Here is a 6000-nt window from a genome sequence, read left to right as displayed (position 1 = left end):
ATCTCAGAAAGGAAGAGTAGAATGGAGATGCTATAAACTTAGTTAAGTATGCGTGCAAAACTTTGATGATAATCATTAAAAAATAGATGTCAAATGATTAATTTCTCAAATGCTTCTGTAAACATTTCTAGAGGCAGGATGGAATGTGTGAAACAGCAGAAAGATATCTGGGCTGAATTACTAGCTGTGGTGCCTTAAGTATTCAATTACTTTTTCTGCAAAATGAGGAGATTGCACTAGATTTTGAATTAGTTGTCCTAGGGCCTTGTCTAGCATGATTTTATTATCTATGATATCTGAAATTATTAAACAAGTTTTTATACTTATGAAAAAAAGAATAGTTTAGATTCATAGATACTTAGAATTATAAAGGATCTTAAAGGTTATCTAGCTCAAACTATGGTTGACATTTTAATCTTCTCATTAGAAGAAAATGCATATTAACCTTGAATAGTTTACTTGCCCTAGCCCATATTTTAATTTCATTCTTAACATACTCCTAATTGTTAGTTCTTAGAGGAGAGATGGTGGGGAGAGGAATCACCATGAGCTGTCAAGTAAAAGAGATAAATTTCCTTCTGAAAGTTAAATGAGGAAATCTTCTACATGTGGATCAGGGTATAGCTTGGGAAAGTCACTTTAGGAGTATAGTAAATAGCTGTCGCATCTGCCAGACTTTATTGTAACCAAAATCGAATCTATTAATATTGTCAAATTTTTTCTAAGACAGATGTTTGTGTTAGAAGAGGAATGTCCACCCTCGAAAACCTAGAGAAAGAAAGTCTCAAAGGCACACACTGTCATGTAAGCTCTAGTGCCTTCTGACAAAACCTGTAGAACCTCCAAAAGGTATTATTGCTGCAGTATGAGAGGTAAAACCTTAATTCTCTAAGACCCAGAGAGAAAATGACCTAGGGCAGGTTGAGTTTTTAACAGTGACAAGGAATTTAGAAAAGATTAGACATAGCAGGGGCTATAGAAGTCAGGTGAGAGCCGTGGTAGGGAAGATGACAGCAGCATATACCTTGCACAAACACTTTGCTCAAGGATGGGCTATCTTACATATGGAAAGTAGAGATCCCAATGGCTCTAGCCAAACTCTACTTATCCAAACATTTTCAAACATTCATCATACTCTGAGAGAATTGCTTTGTCTCTTCATTTAACAAGTTTGGATCTTTTCTAACTCTTCTCACAAGCTAGAAGAAGCATGAATAATTTTAATAAGACTGTTGGTTTCTTCCATGATATCACATAGTCATTTGATCAGATTTTTGTTAGCACTGCCCCTAAATATGAAACCAGTTGGCTGTATTTCAGAACATAACTGGTTTTTTACCTATTTTCCTCTGACAATCAAAGTACTCTTTCTAACTCTTTAATCTATCTCCAGTTGAATTGATTCTTATTTACAGCTAAGGTTGTAAAGGAAAATTAGGGAGCTTCTAAGATCTTTGCCCAGCCAGGAGGATAGCAGCATGCACACTATAAAAGAAATTTATTTAAGGACAGATAGAGTCATTTAAGAACAAACTCGATAAGGAAATAAACTACAAACATACCCCCCAAAACCCCCAAAAAGCACTGATCTATTTTCCCAAAATTATTCTGTGAAAAGACCTACAAACTGGTTTAAATCTGGGTCTGGTTTGCCATGAGTTACAAATTTTAACTTGTTTTTGATTGAATCAATGATCTAAAATGTCTAAGTAAAAGGCTTTTGTGTATTTTGAAAAGAAATCAACCTTGAAATTTTGTTTTGAACTTGGTAAAGCCCTGGGGGTTTGGTTGTGAGTGTTTAACTAGAGGGACCACAGGCTGCCTAAAATATGAATAGCCCATTCCTTCTAATTCAGTTTTCATACTTGAGAATACCGGTAGTTTGGAATTTCACAGTTCTTTTACCTACCCTTGTCTGCATATGAACAAGGACAAGTATCTATTTATCAGTATTTTTCCATTCTACTATTTTTTTTGTTTGCCAAAATTGTTTGCCATGTCTAGCCAATTTTCCAGAGGAAGATAACCAAACTGCACTGATATTACTGATATTACTTGCCCTCAGATGTCACCTGTCCCCTGCTTAACTTAGAACTAGAAAAGAAGGCAGATCTCAAGAAAGGCTACCTTTTAATCTCCCTCTCCCCTCCCATATTATAATAATTGGAGCTCAAATTAAGGAGAAAGAGAAGTATTACTTCTTTAGATAACATTCATTGTAATCACAAGAAATATTTAACATCAACAAAATGAGATGCAAGATTGTTGTCAATGCTGTTAAAATGATTATCAGTTTGTAGCTGACATATTAGGCAGCATATAACATAAGAAGATGTCATTCCTGGGACCGACTCCGCGGCCGAGTGGTTAAGTTCCCATGCTCCGCTGCGGCAGCCCAGGGTTCAGATCCTGGGCGCGGACATGGCACCACTCGTCAGGCCACGTTGAGGCGGCGTCCCACATCCCACAACAAGAAGGACCTGCAACTAAGATATACAACTATTGGGGTCGGGGGGGGGGGGGGTTCGGGGAGAAAAAAACAAAAAAAAAAAAAAAAAAGGATTGGCAACAGTTAGCCCAGGTGCCAATCTTTAAAAAAAAAAAAGTCATTCCTGTCCTCAGGTACTTACATAGTATAGAAAATATTGGTGATATAAATATATTGGAGGTATTTAATATTTTAGGGAATTCTTTTTGGAACTTTTAAAACTGTGGTCAAGATTGAAAGGAATTTTAAATATTATTTGCAGCATTTCACATAAAAGTGTCATTGCTTTCTGGGAAAGATATATGAGAAGTGCATTTCTTTGATGTTTTCCCATCTATGTGCTTCCTCCTTAAATTTTAGTCTCTCATGGGAGAGAGAATGATAGCCCTTTAGTCATAGCATCATTTTTCAATCACTGGATAAAGTGATAGCCAGTCAAGAGTTTGGGCAGTGGATTCTTTTTCCTGAGACATGATATAAAAATGTATGAAGAATGATATTGATTTTATTTTTGCAGGTGGAGGGAGTTTTTTTCATCAGTTGAAAAGTGATGCCATGACTAATATGACATCATTTGGTCCCCACAAAGTCGGCTCTTCTACAAACTTAAGAAGAGACAGCTGTGAAAGAAGCAAGAGTCTTTCCAGCCATTAATACTAAGCATATTTTTGCTTGTGAAAAGTATCTACAATTAAGAAGGTTGAGAGAGGGTATGTAGGACTGGTAATGTCTGAGGACCTCACACCATGGTAATAGCCGAGGACTCCATAAATCATACACGAATGCAAAAGATTCGTTGATTTCCTTTTGAACATTTTCATGCACCAATGCCAACAGCTGACGGGATTCTAGAGGCATCTGCTCTACACCAGCGCCGGCAAACCCCAAAGCCAATGATACATCATAGGAGGCCATTTCCCCATGGGTCTCAACTTAGACATCGTTTACTATGCTCAGCTTTCCTTCCTGACTCTTTAATTTATATAAATGAATAACATCAACACCAGTTATATCCAAAGAAGGAATTTAACCATGATTTAGGAGTAGGAACGGGTACTTTTGCCCATAAGCAAATCACCGGGCTCCCCAGGATGCATGGAGGCTAGTTAGGGCGTATACTTAAATCTTGATAAGGGGCCATACCTTTCTGGCAGGCACAGCTCCCCTTACTTTTGGTTACCACAGCCTTTTCCCTGGAAGCTGGGAATCTCTTCACTCTGAGCAATCTTTCAGTGTTTCTATTCATTAATTTACTGTGGTCCATGGACCTGAGCTGAGACCTCTGTCCCAGTTAAGTGAGCACCTCAACAGAAGCTTGGCTGGGCACTGAGACTCCAGCCCCGCCACTTAGCAGCTCTGCTAAAAGGTTTGGTGGGGAAGAAGGATGGAATTGATGACTAAAACAAGGCTTGAGAATTCACAAAGGACCTCCATTAGCCATGCTCCCCCTGCCCCAGTCACCGTGGATAAGCAAAAATTGGCTGGAGTCACACCACTTCCTGGGGTCTGAAGGAGACCAGAACGTCAGGGGTCAGAGGAGCCGTGTAAGTGCTTTCTCATGCCTATCAAGTTTCCCTAATGATCCATTTCCACCCCCTTGGTATTTCAGAACAGGAATGTCTTCTTATGCGTATTTTCCAAAAAAGGTGTGAGTGCTAAAATTTCACTTTTACCTTGGTAGAAAAGTTCACCTAGTCTCAGGACAGGTCTGGTCTTGCTGTTCCTTCCTGAGCAGCAGACAGCTTGTGTTTCCCACTTAATTCAAAGTATTTTTGTCACTGGATTTTAGCCCGGGAGGAGGCTAGTTCTGACAGGGAATAAATGAGTCTGAGCTGAGAATGCCACCAAGGCAGGCTCCGTCTAGGCAGGGTCAGGATTGTGTGCTCAGAAGGACCAACAGGTGCAGACTGCAAGGAGATGGAGGAAAAGATGAGGGGTCCTGGGAGTGAGGGAGGCGGGGCAATGACTTCAGGCAGGCCTGCTCTAAAGTTGCACCATCATCTTCTCTGAATGGCTCTGCCATGGTAGTTGCAAATGGCCCTTAAAAATTTCAAACTACAGCTAACTTGTCTGCACTAGTTAGGTCAAATCCAAAGTAAGCCTGTCCCAGGAAGTCTCATGTCCCAACAGATCATGTCAATTCTCTTGCCAGCAGACCACCACACCAGATGGAGTTTCCAAAGGCCACAGATAGATCTTGATGTTCAGGCGGCCCCTTGGGCTGACTGCTCTCTGGAACTTGAGGGAGCAGTGGGATGTCACCTTGTAGTCAGAGGGTTTTCCTATAAACTTGGTGCTTGAGTGTGGCATTCAAATAACAACTGTAGAGTGGGAATGTAGCAACACCTGAACTCTCGGAGGTAGAGAGGAAGTCCCAGAGGGGTTCACAACTCGTTGAGGCCCTCATCTTCTTACTTTAAGACTTGCATATCTTCTTGAGACAGTTTCTTAAGGACCAGATGAAACTCACCATCATAGACAACCAGCTTTTATTGTAGACCTACCATGAAAGAGGCACAGTTGGTGCTCCAGATGTGACTATGTCAAAGATAGTCATGGCTCTCAAGAAAGTCACAATAAAAGAGAGTAAAAGATGTAGTCATATGTAACACACATATATATGTACACAAACACACACACATATGTGTATGTATATGGCAATATATATATACACGTATATATGTTTAGGCTCCCTTTTCTCTCTGCTTCAAAGCCGCAGGCCAGTGCCTTATTCTTAAATGTCAAGACACCAGCTGTGAACAACAGAGACTCAGATCCCCTTGAGTTCAGAGGAAGGGAGGTTGGGCCCTTGCAAAAGTCACTCAGGTTCTCTGGGCCTCAGTTAATCACTTGCATTAAAGAGCAAACAGATATACTATTATCTAAGGTCCCTTCCAACTCTAAAATACTGGAATTCTATAGAAAAAAAAATGTGGTAACACTCAAATCAGTGGTAGAAATAAAAAGTACTAAAAGACATTGAGGGGGCATAAATCTCACACTGGGTCAGTTGAGGATGGGTTCCAAGGAAGATGGTGAGACTTGAGCCTGATTTTGAAGGATGACTGGACTGAAGCAATTTGGGAAGAATTAAGCGAGGGGATGCCACATGGGAGATCAGATTGTCAGCAAAAGTAGATACGAGGCAAGGTATGTAGGGGGAAATTAATAAACTCATACATAATAACTAATGTTAATAGCTAATAATAAATGAATACATCTATTTGCCTAAAACAGTGATTGATAAGAATGGAGCTGGGGGTGAGCACTGCACATTAAACAAGAGTTTTGAGATATATTCCCGCGGGGCTGGCAATGGAGAGCTGTCAGAAGGACAGCTGCGAACTGTTACGGGTACCACAGGCAAGGGTGACCCCAGGATTACATAGAGTAAAGAGTTTCCTTATTGGTAGTGCATAGTCTCTCCAGAGGAGAGCATTCCTGGGAACAGTAACCAGCACTCCTCAGGGGGAATTACTCTGCCCGCGAACAGACCCAGCTGGTGGGGTTAG

This window comes from Equus quagga, chromosome 3 (assembly GCF_021613505.1).
Source record: "Equus quagga isolate Etosha38 chromosome 3, UCLA_HA_Equagga_1.0, whole genome shotgun sequence".
NCBI lineage: Eukaryota > Metazoa > Chordata > Mammalia > Perissodactyla > Equidae > Equus > Equus quagga.
The sequence above is the reverse complement of the archived record's forward strand: the minus strand, read 5'-3'. Positions refer to the sequence as shown.